Below are 13,863 nucleotides of genomic sequence, written 5' to 3'. Positions count from 1 at the left end.
AAAGCTCAGGTATGCTGCTCCTTGCTTTGTAATGATGGAGATCGCCTGAGAAGAGGTGTCAATTCCAAGCTAGTGACAGAGCTGTAGATGTGACTTTAGTCCTGCTACCCCGGAAACAGAATGCTAATGAACTTCCACCTCAGTTTATCTAGGGGGATAAAAGGTGTTTGGATAATAAACACCAGTGATCTTTAGGATTTGAATGAACCCTGAGACTCCCTTCCAATATTGCTATGTGAACTGTGTCTCAATTATTCCCATGCGTCCACGCTGGTCCAGAGAGGGAAAAATAGTTTATGTTGGGGCTTTGGACCCCGACAACGGGCTATACTTAAGTTTTTAAACATGAAGTCTTAATATGAATCCCAGCCTGTCCTGGAGTTGTTTTTTTTTTTTAAATATTTATTTATTTATTATGTATACATTGTTCTGTCTGTGTGTATGTCTGCAGGCCAGAAGGACCAGACCTTATTACAGATGGTTGTGAGCCACCATGTGGTTGCTGGGAATTGAACTCAGGACCTTTGGAAGAACAGGCAATGCTCTTAACCACTGAGCCACCTCTCCAGCCCTGTCCTGGAGTTTATACCTTCCTGCCTCAGCCTCCCAAGGGCTGGGATTCCCGGCATCCCCCAAAGTGTGTAACTCTAATGCTATCTTTTAAGGGTACCTTGAAACTGCTGCTCTAAAATCTGGATGTCCTACATTGTATTACCCATAACTCAGGTAATTTCTTCAAAGCATGCACCCCCCAAAGCCAAAATTACAACACACAATTAATTAATTAATTAATTGGAATCTTAAGAGAGTTAAAACTCTAGAACCCGGAGCAGGGGAGATGGCTGGGTCAGCATTCTTACCTGGCTCACATGAAGACCTGGCTTTAGCCTCCAGAGCCCATAGACAACTGCTGGGCATGGTGGCACACACCTGTAATGCCAACACTCGAGAAGCTGAGGCAGGTGCAGACAAGAGGATCGGGGCTAGTTAGCCAGTCAGACTAGCCTAATCAAAGTCTCAGACTAGTGATAGACCCTGTCTCAAAAAAGGGTTAACAGCATCTGAGGACCCAGACATGAGGCTGACTTCTGACCTCTGCCTGTAGGTGGTTAGTTTATTCTGAGGTTCTTTAAATGTTGGTGTGAAGGCACAAGGATCAATAGTTAAGGTCAGCCTCAGATATACGGCAAATTTGAGGGCACGAAGGCTATATGAGATGTTATCTCCAAAACAACAATAAAAAGGAAATACAAATTTTAAAAATTAGTTATTTTTAAAGTAATAATACTTGGTCTTCACTATCACCTAAAACTGGAACCTACCTTCTTCTCCTAAAACTTTCTAAGCCCTGGTTAGTAGAAGTATCTGTGCAAACCAAGTGTGGGGAAGTATGGCAGTAAAATCGAGGTCCAGGAATTCAAGGTCAGCCTCAGTGAACAAAAAAGCTACCAACGCCTTAACATGTTAATATCCTGACACTTTCCCAGCACCCGCTCTGGGGCTTCAACCTGTGTGTGCCACCTCTTCCTTTAGTGCCGCGTGTGCACGCCTTCCCAGCGGTCCTGGGTCTTCTTGGGGATAGCCTTACTGCCTAGATGAGATCCAGCCAAACCAGCCGGGTTACTTTAAAACTTAAAAAAAAAAAAAAAAAAAAAGTCCAGCTCTGGCTAGGGCTAGGAGCCGTTTGAACCGAAATCCAAAGGTTAAAAATAATTAAGACCAAGTTCTGGGGCAGGCACAGAGGTCCTGGGGCCCGCCTAAAGATCTCCCTGAGGATGGGGAGTAATCTGAGAGCCCGGGACTGGAGACCGAACGCAAGTCACGGCGTGGGTCGTGCCACAGCACTTATGTAAAGAACGCGGACGCAGCTCCGCGCTGAATTTGGTCCCTCTGGAGACGCCGTCCGGGGCGCTCGCCTCGCTCAAATCACGTGACCGAGGCTTTCGGTGAAGCAGGAAGCGTTTTGCTGCGGGGTCTAGGACCGGGTCGGATAGCGGGCGGAATGGAGGCGACTTTGGAACAGCATTTGGAGGACACGTGAGTAGTGCGTGCAGCCGGTCCTGCGCTCTGACGGGGGAACTGGGGCGGGACAAGCGACACGGACTGCGAGTGCCCATGGAAGCGTTTGGGGCACTCGGGGCGGCGAGCGGGTGACTTCTGCGGACGCCCTGGCCGCGCGTGACTCCAGATTAAAGTTTCGCCAGGCTCTGTACGCTTCCTTATGGAGAAAGAGTCTTGCGGGTCCCAACGAGAGAGGACTAAATCACCAGTCGCCTTGAAATGGTCCGTAGGGTCCGAGTAGCGCCTCAGAAGTTTGGGGAAGGAGGTACCAGATGTGCTAAATCTGCAGTGCAAATGCACACCCATCTCTTCTCGCGTGTGTAACCCATCAGATACTCAGCGCTTACGAAGTAAAGACATCCGTCAAGTTTTTCAGCTGTCTCTAAAGTTTAAAATTGGGAAGTGTAAAGTGGCTTACAAAGGCGCCACCTCCCCATTTAGCTTCTAAATCCCCCCCCCCCAGGAGCGAATCCAGTAACTTAAGAATTCTGACAGTTATTTTGAATGCATTGCTATCCCAGAACATACTTTTATACCAAGAACAAAACCCTATAGATAACTGCAGTGTTTGTAGCCCTTATGAAGCCAAGAACAAAACCCTATAGATAACTGCAGTGTTTGTAGCCCTTATGAAGCCCATAGGTACCTGGCACAGTTCGTTGTGAGAAAATGGTTTCTTTATTTAGCTTTAGCGCCATCCTGTTTTGTTGGGGTTTTTTTAAGTTGATTTGAAGCGCTTAATACTTGATGCATAGAAAACTTATTTGTACTACGATAACTTAAGTATTTCTTCACATCATCTGACTCATCTTTCTTGTTCTCCTAAAATTAGAATGAAGAATCCATCCATTGTTGGAGTCCTGTGCACAGACTCACAAGGACTTAATCTGGGCTGTAAGTGTCTCATACCAGCCTCCCTTTGAGAGTCACTGGGAGTTTTGCTTTGCTATTATTTTCTAGCTTTTATTCCTGTTACCTTTTGAACATCTCCAGGTAAGACTAGGTAATTGACGCCTTTCTATTGTTCTTAAAAGGCAGAAATGTTCCTCCTGGTTCTACAACTGTCCCCACTAAAATGGTTTTGAGTAATTTTCAAGAGGTCTAGAAAAGGGCTTTAAGTAAAAACAATCGTCACCGAATGCATTTCATATGCAGGGACTGTTGGGCATATATATATGTGTGTGTGTATATATATACATCCTTAATTGCTTCAATAACTCTGAAAAATGGATGAGGCTGTTAATACAGCCACTCTTAACTTAGTGTTAGTAAAATAGGGACTTCACAGGTGGACATAGCTGACCAACCCCATTCTCCTATTCTGTCTGCTAACATGAGCCCAGAACAGAAAGAACCCTTTGTGGCTTCATTTTCTTCACCGTGTTATTAATTATGCAATGAATGAAGAATTAAGTGTGTTGGACTCTTAAGTATCAGAAACCATTTTTTTCTTACTCTACACTACAGGGACCTGGCTGTCTATGTGGATCAGGCTGGCCTGTAACTCCCAGAGATCCTCCTGCCTCTGCCACAAGTACAAGGAATAAAGATGTGCACCAGCACACCTGGCTAGACACCATTCTTCGTGTTTTACATTGTACATACTCAGATATTCCTCAGAAAAGCCCTTTGTATAGGGAGAAACTAAAACATGGAGTTTAAGTACCTTGCTCAAGGTCTTACAACTCCTGAATGGTTAAGATGGGATTCCTTAGCTGCCTCCAAAGCTTAAAACTCAGTACACAGAACCAAGATGTGATGTTCAATGAACTGTAGCAATTACAGATAAGAAACTAAATCTAGAAAGGTAAATAGCGCCGGGCAGTGGTGGCACACACCTTTAATCCTAGCACTCAGGAGGCAGAGGCAGGCAGATCTCTGAGTTCGAGGCCAGTCTGGTCGAGAGAGTGAGTTACAGGACAGCCAGGGCTACACAGAGAAACCCTGTCTTGTAAAACCAAAAGAAAAGTAAACAGCTAAAGTTAATTAGTGTCAGAAGCTAGTTAAACCCAGGAATTCTTAGAACTATGCAGGACTTTTTAGAGTTCTGAGCTTTTATTGGTTTGGTAACGGACAGAGGTACTACAGTTAGTTATGTCTTATACAAAAACCAGTCATTTGGAACAAAGGTAAATATTTTGAAGCATTTGCCAGGACGCTATGGAAAATTTTAAGTGCATGTGTGAAAATCTCAAGCTGAGTAAGGAAAACCTTCGAGGTCTGAAGTTACTGTTTGCTGTAGACCTTCCGGCTCCAGTTTGGCCTGTTGATTTCTTATGTAGTTATAGTAAATTCAGAACTTCTGCCACGATATTGTCTACCACCTTCGTTTCAGATGTAAGCAAGCTCCCGTTGCCTTTATTTCAGGGATCTGTGGTACCTAGGATCTGATTTAGGCAATAGTACAGAATCCTTGAGACGTTTGAAAATAGCCCTGCTAGCTTACACTGGCAGAAATAATTGCTTACAGATCTTCACATATGCTGACAAGATGATCATACAGCTGAACTTTGTGAGTAACAACTTGTTCTTTGTGATTGAGCTTAGAAAAAGAAAATCAGATTTCCCATAAGGAATTAATTAGCTTCACCAAGTCCCTTATCCACATTGACACACTGTCATCTTTGAATCTTGGTTTTAGCAAAATTCCCATAAAATAAATTTATGATCATCAGATTGACTTGAATTATAGCTTTCTTTTGTGCTTGAGAAGGTGTATAGAGACATATGGTGGTAGGAATAACTTTGAAAAAATTGCATGTCATTTACAACTTTACTGGTTTAAAAACAATTACCAGACTTCCTCACTGATGTAATCAGCTGAGTACCAGGTAGGTAAAAAAATTCATGTCAGTACCTAACCTAAAAGGCCATGAGTTGAGTTTCTTTTTAGATAGTATACTATAGGTTTATATTCTAGACACTTAGGTAACAATTTCATCTCTGTCTTTAGGTCGTGGTACCCTGTCAGATGAGCATGCCGGAGTGATATCTGTTCTAGCTCAGCAAGCATCTAAGCTAACCTCTGACCCCACTGATATTCCTGTGGTCTGTTTAGAATCAGATAATGGGTGAGTGCATATCAGCACATCCCTTTCTTTTTGTTCAGAAAAACTTGATTGGGCGTTCCCCTGTGTCCATCAGCAGTTCTTTAATCAGTGTACCGCAGGGCCAGTGGGCATTGAGGCTCTGACAGACTTCATTTAAATGAGCATAAGAACTATCAAGAACTGCCAGTGTGCCAAAAAAGAAAGAAAAGAAAAGAGTAAAAACACACACAAAAAAAACCAATATAAATGTTAAAGATATTCCAAGATAAAGGTCTTTAGAAAAAATGCTAAATGAAAAAAAAACTGTAGAAGCTGGAGAGATGTCGGTTTTTTGTTTTTGTTTTTTAAATATTTATTTATTTATTATGTATACAATATTCTGTCTGTGTGTATTCCTACAGACCAGAAGAGGGCACCAGACCTCATTACAGATGGTTGTGAGCCACCATGTGGTTGCTGGGAATTGAACTCAGGACCTTTGGAAGAGCAGGCAATGTTCTTAACCGCTGAGCCATTTCTCCAGCCCTGAGATGTCGGTTTTTAAAAGGAGTACTTGGTCCACAGTCCTGAGGACTGGGATTTAGATTCTAGCACCCATGTAGCAAGCTGGGCATCCCCACAAAGACCTGTAACCTCAGCTCCAAGTCAGGAGAGCAGCAGAGACAGGAAGATTGCTGGAGTTTGCTGACTTCCAGTCTAGCAGAGAAAAGGAGTCCCAGGTGCAGGAATAAGACCCACATCAAAGGAATAGCTGCACGGAGATAAAGAACACCCAGCACCTTTTCACCTATACATACACAGGTGTGTGTACCTGCATACACTTGTTTGTGCACACTCACACAGACACAGATAAAGTTAACCTTAAAAATGCATACTATAAGGCTGGAGAGATGGCTCAGAGGTTAAGAGCACTGGCTGCTCTTCCAGAGGTCCTGAGTTCAATTCCCAGCAACCACATGGTGGCTCACAACCATCTGTACTGAGATCTGGTGCCCTTCTCTGGCATGCGGGCATACATTGAGGCAGAATGTAAACAAGTCTGATCTGAGTTCACTCCCTGGAACCCACGTGGGTCAGAGGAGAACAAACTCCCTGAAGATTTTCTCTGACCTCCCACATGCAAGCCATGGCACACATACACATACCAAAAAGTAAGTATCATAATAATAAAAATTAGGGGAGGTGGCTCAGTGGTTAAGAGCATACACTGCTCGTCCAGAGGACCTCATCCGTTTCCACCACCCACATTTGGCAGCTCACAGCCACTTGTAACTCTGACTCCAGATGATCCGACACGTCCTTCTGGCCATCTCAGGCACCCATGCACATATGCCACATACAAACAGAAACCCATAATTTAAAAAAAAAATGTTTTTAATCTAAAAATTGGACCAGGAGACTAGGCTAGTGATTTAAGGTCCTGGATTCTAACTCCAACAATACCAACAAAAATCCAGAAAAAAAAAAAAATCAGAACCATGTTGAGTAGTAGGGATAAAGATTAATTTTATTTCTTGTTATAATTAGACTTCCCTTTAATTCTCAACTGTTTCATTCCCATATATGCTTTTTATTTTTTACTTATTTTTCGTGCAGGGAGATTTGTCTCGTAGTTTGAGAGTGTAGCCCTCTTTATGGATGGGTAAAGCATGGTGGAGATTATGGAAGTAGGGTTCTGGCTGACACTTCCCAACACTGAGTGTTCATATCTGCTTTTACATAGGAAGAAGGATGCAGATGGTGGTGTTTTGTATCTTAAACCATAACCTTACACCTAAGTCCCATGTACTAAATCTGCTGAATATTTTCCTTTTTGCTTTCCAGGAACATTATGATCCAGAAGCACGATGGCATCACAGTGGCAGTGCACAAAATGGCCTCGTGACATCTCGTGTTCTCCAGCCACCCAACACGGGTTCAGTCCTACCCGTGTTAACTTGTAAAAACTAGTAAAGTTCCAGAAGTCAGGCCATTCACCCAATGTCCCATGTGGACTTTTCTTATTTATGACAACCCGTTTCCAAGATATCAGTTAGAAAGGATCGTAGTTTTGTTTGGGCTTTTGTCATCTTGCTCTTTGGGGACAGTTGCTGCAGTCCAGTAATGCAGCCCAACATTGAAAGAACTGGTCTCAAACGTGTAGTCCTCCTGCTTCAAAGTCCTCATCCTAGGAATAGGCATTTGTCACCAAGGTCCAGGTCCCTTTGTATATAGAACTTTGCTGTGGTCAATAAATTGGTTCAGAGGAAAGTGTGCCTTTTTTCTGATTCTTTGAACTCTTATGCTCATTTTTCTTTTTTCGGTTATCAAATTGTGATTTTGTTTTTTCAGAAAGATCTTTATCTCGAACTGCTTGCTTCTCTTTCAGAAGTTTGTTTAAATGTCTGAAATGTCTGTATTCTTATACAGGGGTGCAAGGACCAAACACTTCCTTTAATCCAAGTGACAAAGGTAATATAAGTCCTTAATGAGATAAGAAACTATCTCATTATATAACACAGTAGGTACTCTTACCCTCTCTTTTTTGTGGCTTGTATTCATCTTTTAGTGTGCACAATATGCTGTCCGGATAACACGGTCCTACATGTGATTTGCCCTGTTTTCTGTTTATGGAACTAAAGCTGAGGGATCAGTATAGTCACCACCTGAACTCCAGGGCCTACATTATTTTGGGAGGGTTGGGGAGGGTTCGAGACAGGGTTTCTCTGTGTAGTCCTGGCTGTTCTGGAACTTGCTGTGTAGACTAGGCTGGCCTCGAACCACAGAGATCTGCCTGCCTCTGCCTCCCAAGTGCTAGGATTAAAGGCGTGCGCCATCACTGCCCAGAGGCCCTACGTTCTTTTTTTTTATTTTGTTTTTACCCAATTTCATAAAAATTGTATTACTGGATTTAAAGACACAGGTTAACGCCAATTCATTAATAGTAGGTGATTTCAACACTCCACTTTCTCCAAAAGTAAACAAAAGTTGGACAAAAAGTAAACAAAGAAACATCAGAATTGATATCATACATCAAAAGAACTTAACAGACATATACATAACGGTCTACCCAAGTACCAAAGAATATTCCTCTCAGTAGCAAATGTCTAATACAATATCCTGGGACACAAAACAAATTTTAAAAGGTTGAGGTCACTCTTTCTATCCTATCTGACCACAATAGAGTAAAACTAAATGAACAGGAAATAAATCTTTAGTAAATACACAAATCATGGAGATTAAACAACTCATTACTGAATGATGAATGGGTCAAATAGGTGAAGGCTCCAGGAGGCCTGAGCATGGCCAGCATGGGCCTGTGTTTGTAGCACTGTACAGATCAGAAAAGGAGGCCTTTGGAAGAATTTTTTTTTTCTTTTTTTACCATTTGAGAGTGAAGGTAATCTTTAACCTTCAGTGGTTCTCAACGGAGTACTGGACAAGCAGGCACAAAACACTTGTTTTCTGTGTATGTATTATCTTCTTTATGTGTGAGTTCAGATTTGTGTGTGCATGTTGAGGTCAGAGGACAATATTTGGTGGGAGTTTATTCTCTCCTATGGAATCTACGAATCCAAGTCAGGTTGTCAAGCTTATACAACAAACACTTTTTCTCCCTGAGTCAGGCCCAGTTTGTTTATTTGTTTAAATAGTTTCTACTGCCCTTTGGCAATTTAATAGTTCCCAATATAAAAAAATCTGGAATATTAGTGTAAAGTGCTGTTTACATAATAAGGATTTCGGGTAGGACACACAGCCCTGGAGGTGGTACTTAAGTAAAAGGTATGTAATGTATGTATGTAATGCTCTAATTGAGGCATGCAGTCTGTTTATCTGCACCACTGCCAGATCTGTTGTGAGAGCATGACCTTCGTCTTATATCCTAAGCATCTAGTTCTTAGTGCACAGCAGGCACTGAACAAGCTCTTGCTGCATACATGAGTTTAAAGGTTTTGATCAACTGGGCCTCCAAGAATAGAATGAATGCAAAGAGGGTTTCTAGCAAGAGGAAAGCGATAAGAGGGCAAACCAGAAGGTATACTTATATAACAGCAAATGCTCAATGTTAGGCAGGAAGTGAAAAAGCTAGAAGGCAGATAACTCGAGGAAATGCCTTCTTAAGAATCCTAGACCCAGCTGTGTGGTGGCGGCTCATGCCTGTAATTCCAGCACGAGGCAGGCAGAGCTTGGTCTGTAGAGTAAGTTCCAGGACAGCAAAGGCTACATAGAGAAACTCTTGTCTAAAACAAAACAACCTAAAACACAATCCTAGACCTAACAGAAACAGGAGGCTAAGACAGGACTATTCAAGTTCAAGGCTAGTCTACCCTACATGGTTCCAGACCAGCCTGTCTCAAAAAAAAGAAAAAAAAAATCCTGGGGTGGGGGGAGGTGGCCCAAATTAATTTTTTTCAATTAAAAAAAAACTAAAAAACTTTTTTTGCTCATTAATCTCCAATTTCTAGCCTAAATGTAGTGGCCATTAATACACGTACACCCAGGATCTTGTATATCAGGCTAGCCTTAAATATTATTCAGACAAAGATGACCCTGAATTTCTGATCCTCCTGCCTCACTAAAAGTGCTGAGATTACAAATTACAGGTGTGTGCCACCATGCCTGGCTTTTACAACTCAGTTTTTAATAAGATTTTTTTATATTCTAGACATATACTAAGCAATTTCTATGTATTTAGTTTACTTAATCTTCTGTGTTGTCCCAGTTTAGAAAAGAATGGGTTCTGTGAAATAATCCACTTGGTAGTGAATACAAAAGAAAAAGGCAACAGAGCAAACAAAGAATAGGAACAAGAATTGAATTTCCTAGTCTACATAGAACAGAAGAAAGACGGCTGATTTTGATTTTAGCCACATTGAATTTGACAGGGCATCCTGGTGATAATATGCTCGATAACAGGGCAAGTGCTCCCTGCACACCAAGCCTAGTTCCAAACTTTCAGGGACCTCCCATCCATTGCATTTTGAACAAAATTCAGAGTTGCTAACATGGCCTGCAAGATCCAGCTCCTGCCCACTGCTTATGCTGTATATTCTGCTACACCTGCTTATCTCATAACTCCTTTCTGTAGCAGTGTCTGTGAAGCAAACATTTTCCTATTTACTCAGAACTATCCGAGGTAGGAAAAGGTATATCCAGTTTATTAATAGACCAAGACTTCTGTTGGGAAGACCTGGCAACTAGATATGTTGTTACTCTGTGACAAAACACCACAGCCAAGGAAACTTAGAAAAGAAAGCCTTTAATTTCATTTACAGTTTCAGGTGGACAAGAGTTCATGATGGTAGAGCAAAGGCGTGGTATCAGCAGCAGCTGAGAGATCACATCTTGATCCAAAGCAGGAGGCCGAGAAAGGAACACTGTGAATGCCAGGAGTCTTTTGAAATGGCAAAGACTGTTCCCAGAGCACATCTTTAGGCAAGCTTTGCTTGCATCCTTTGTAAAGAGCATCGCCGACTGCAGCCAAATATTCAACCTTAGGAGCCGGTGAAGTTATTCTCATGCAAACCACCACACTGGACTAATTTTCTAGTCCATACAGAACTAAAGCCGAAGTATGGTTGTATGGGATTTCCCAAGCCCATTCCCTATGATAGTTAATTTTGTGTATCAACTGGACTATGAGATCCAAGATACTTGAGTTTGAACCTGGACAGTGTGTTTGTGGGCCTCCTGTAACCCAGTAAAGCCCTGAACAGACTAGAAACCTTAGGTTCTTTCTCCTCTCCACCTGATTCTTTGACCTGGGGCACTGGCCTTCCGTTCCCAGACTGACTGAAATCACAGCTCAGTTTTATTGCCCTTGTTTGGAATGGAATCCTACCATGCAGTTTGCTGACTGCAGACATTGGGCTTCTTAGTCTCTATGATCATGTGAACTATTTCCTTATAGTAAACCTCACTGTCCCCACTTCTACTGCCAACTGTTTCTGACTCTGGAGAACATCATTTCTTGGGAGATGCCAGGTAAATACTATTCATCAGTGAGCTGGACTGTTTTATGTCGACTTGGCACAAGCTGGGGTCATGTGAGAGGAGGGAACCTTAATTAAAATGTTAAAATGCCTCCATGAGAACAGGCTGCAGTCAGGCCTATAAGGCATTTCTTGATATTAGTGATTGTGGGAGAGGGCCCAGCCCATTGTGGGTGGGGCCATCCCTGGGGTAGTCCTGGGTTCTATTAAGAAAGCAGACTGATTTTGGTAAGTGATATTTATCCAGAAAGTTGTCCATTTCCTTTACGTTTTCCAATTTTGTGAAGTACAGGTTTTCAAAATATGACCTGATGGTTCTCTGTATTTCCTCCGTGTCTGTTGTTATGTCCCCCTTTTCATTTATGATTTTGATAGTTTGGATATTCTCTCTCTGCCTTTTGGTTAGTTTGGATAAAGGTTTGTGTATTTTGTTGATTTTCTCGAAGAACCAACTCTTTGTCTCATTGGTATTGTTTTGTTTCTATTTTGTTGATTTCAGCTCTCACTTAGATTATTTATTTTCTGCCATCTAGTTCTCTTAGGTAAGTTTGCTTCTTTTTGTTTTCAAGTTTTCAAATGTTCTGTTAATTCACTAGTGTGGGGTTTTTCCAGCTTCTTTATGTAAGCATTTAGTGCTATGGACTTTTCTCTTAATACTGCTTTCATTGTGTCTCATAAATTTGGGTATGTTGTGTGGTCATTTTCATTGAATTTTAGGAAGTCTTTAATTTCTACCTTTATTTCTTCCTTGACCCATTGATGATTCAGGTGAGCATTGTTTAATTTCCATGTGTTTGTGGATTTTCTGGAATTAGTATTGCTGCTGACTTCTAGTTTCAAGCCATGGTGATCTGATAAGGTATGTTGGGTTATTCCAATTTTTTGTATTTGTTGAGGTATGTTTTGTTACCGAGTATGTGGTCAATTATTGAGAAGGTTCCATGAGGTGCTGAGAAGAAGGTATATTCTTTTCTGTTTGGATGGAATATTCTTTTTTTTTTCATTTAGTGTCCAGTGTTCTGCCTACATGTATGCCTGCAGGCCAGAAGAAGGCAACAGATCTCATTACAGATGGTTGAAAGCCACCATGTGGTTGCTGAGAAATTGAACTCAGGACCTCTGGAAGAGCCGTCAGTGCTTTTAACAGCTGAGTCATCTCTCCAGCCCCCTGGATGGAATATTCTATATCAGTGTGGTGATTTCTCAGAAAATTAGGAAACAACGTTCCTCAAGACCCAGTAATACCACTTTTGGGTATATATCCAAAGGATGCTCAATCATGCTACAAGGACGTGTGCTCAACTATGTTCATAGCAGCTTTGTTTGTCATAGCCAGAACCTGGAAACAACCTAAATGCCCCTCGACCGAAAAATGGATAAGGAAAATGTGGTACATTTTCACAATGGATTATTATACAGTAATAATAATAATAATAATGACATCTTGAAGTTTGCAGGAAAATGGATGGAGCTAGAAAACATTATTTTGAGTGAGGCAACCCAGACACAGAAAGACAATTATCACATATACTCACTCAAAAGTGGGTTTTAAACATAAAGCAAAGAAAACCAGCCTACAAATCACAATCCCAGAGAACTTAGACAACAATGAGGACACTAAAAGAGACTTACATAGATCTAATCTACATGGGAAGTAGAAAAAGACAAGATCTCCTGAGTAAATTGGGAGCATAGGGACCTTGGGGGAGAGGAGAGGCAGGGAGGGGAGCAGAGAAAATGTAGAGCTCAATAAAAATCAATTAAAAAGAAAGAAAGCAGACTGAACAAGCCAGTAAGCAGCACCCTCGATGGCTTTTGCATCAGTTCCTGCCTCCACGTTCCTGCCCTGTTTGAGTTCCTGTCCTGACTTCCTTTGATGATAAACAGTGATATGGAAGTGTAAGCCAAATAAACTTGGTCATGGTGTTTCATTGCAGCAATAGAAACCTTAACTAAGACACTTAGTTCTGATGATTCACTAGGGCTCAAATGATTCAATATTTCCCTGTGGTCATGTTTATTATAGTAAAAGGAGAATTAACAAAAGGAAATGGTGTCTGGAAGAAAATACAAGGCACATTCAAGATTCTCCTTCAATCAGGCCACATAGAATTACTCACCTTCTGCAGCACTGAGTTATGAGGACGCTTATGAAACATCTTCAGTCAGTGCCCAGAGGAGGCCAATCACAGGAGCATTTGCTAAACTTCCAGGTTCCCAGAAGTGAGCGAAGCCTAAGTCTGATTGTTTGTTCTCTATGGGAACAGTGATCCACTCATGATTTATGAAATGGTAGGAAGGAAGGCTCCTGAAACCTTAACTCCCCAAACGCCAGTCAGTCGGAGGCCAACACTGTAAGCTTATAATAATAATAATAATAATAATAATAATATTGTTTTCAAGATAGGGTTTCTCTGCATAGCCCTGGTTGTCCTGGGATTCGCTCTGTAGACCAGGTTGGCCTGGAACTCAAGATACCTGCCTGCCTCTACTTCCTGAGTGTTGTGAGCAATGGCATGTGCCACTGCGTCTGGCTTTGTGAGCCAAAATTTTAAAGGTAAGGACTAAACAAAGACAAAAAAAGGTTTGGCTGGATAACTTTCTTAACCTGGTAATGTTGTACTAAACTGAGTCCTACTCACAAGTGGTCTGACAGTAGAACAGTAGTAAGGAATTACAGTAAATTCTTGCCAAAGAGCTTGAGGGCCAAGAGTTAAAAGGTTAAAAGCTGAGAAACTAATCATATGCTTACAGACTTACAACTTTACTCCATGGGGATG

The 13,863-nt window shown here is 41.6% G+C and overlaps 1 pseudogene; it reads left to right on the top strand.

Annotated features, from left to right (window-relative positions):
- The window catches only part of LOC121433403, a 42,798-nt pseudogene extending 35,437 nt beyond the window's left edge, over positions 1 to 7,361 (top strand).
- Positions 7,362 to 13,863: the final 6,502 nt, after the last annotated feature.

This window comes from Microtus oregoni, unplaced genomic scaffold (assembly GCF_018167655.1).
Source record: "Microtus oregoni isolate MIOR12 unplaced genomic scaffold, Mior012 000000F_ref0000247, whole genome shotgun sequence".
Lineage (NCBI taxonomy): Eukaryota > Metazoa > Chordata > Mammalia > Rodentia > Cricetidae > Microtus > Microtus oregoni.
This window is presented reverse-complemented; position numbering and strand designations above follow the sequence as displayed.